The 622-nt window shown below is 52.4% G+C and overlaps 1 protein-coding gene across 1 annotated transcript in view; it reads right to left on the reverse strand.

Annotated features, from left to right (window-relative positions):
* Positions 1-117, reverse strand: part of LZTS1 (leucine zipper tumor suppressor 1) — a 33,898-nt gene extending 33,781 nt beyond the window's left edge. Inside the window, exon 1 of the mRNA XM_025203479.1 lies at positions 61-117. The gene's annotated coding sequence lies outside the window, so the exon portion shown is untranslated. The remainder of the gene's footprint in view (positions 1-60) is intronic.
* Positions 118-622: the final 505 nt, after the last annotated feature.

Consider the following 622-nt stretch of genomic DNA (forward strand, 5'->3'; position numbering starts at 1 on the left):
TCGCCCTAAATGGAGATGCTGTTGTACTGGCCAGATGGTGGTTTTGCCAGCCTTCCTTACCTGGAGCACGGTGAGGAGGGTACCAGTATGCAGCTTTGCCAGGATAGCTGCTTCCACGCAGGGAGCACTGTGCTGGTCTAGTATGTCTGTCTCTCCCACGCACAGTAAGATGAGTTCCCTCCCTTCTTCCCCCTCCTATGGAGCCGACCTGTTTGTAGTTGATAAGCTGACTTAGCCTGGTGGAATGTGCTGGGTAGCCTGCAGCACTTCTGGACTTGTACCGTGCACGGCAAACTGCCTGACTCTCAGCCAGGTATGCAGTGGGAGGGCTCTCTCCCCACCTTGACTGCACACCTGCAGCCCAGGAGGAAGGGATTTTTTGGGTTTTTTTTAGTAAAAACATATGTCTGTATATATATGAGGGTATATATAGCTACACTCCGAGTATCACCCCGAAAAGAAAACCGTAACCCGTTACCAAAACCGCCTTTGCGCAGCCCGTGCACATGTACAAAGGCCCGCTGGCCACCCGGCCCTGTTACAATATCTGCATCGCATGCTACACACACAAACAACTTCTGGTCTCTCAGACCAGGCCACCCTTTTCTTTTCTCCTGCACCC

The sequence above is a fragment of the Alligator sinensis genome, unplaced genomic scaffold, assembly GCF_000455745.1.
Source record: "Alligator sinensis unplaced genomic scaffold, ASM45574v1 scaffold98_1, whole genome shotgun sequence".
Lineage (NCBI taxonomy): Eukaryota > Metazoa > Chordata > Crocodylia > Alligatoridae > Alligator > Alligator sinensis.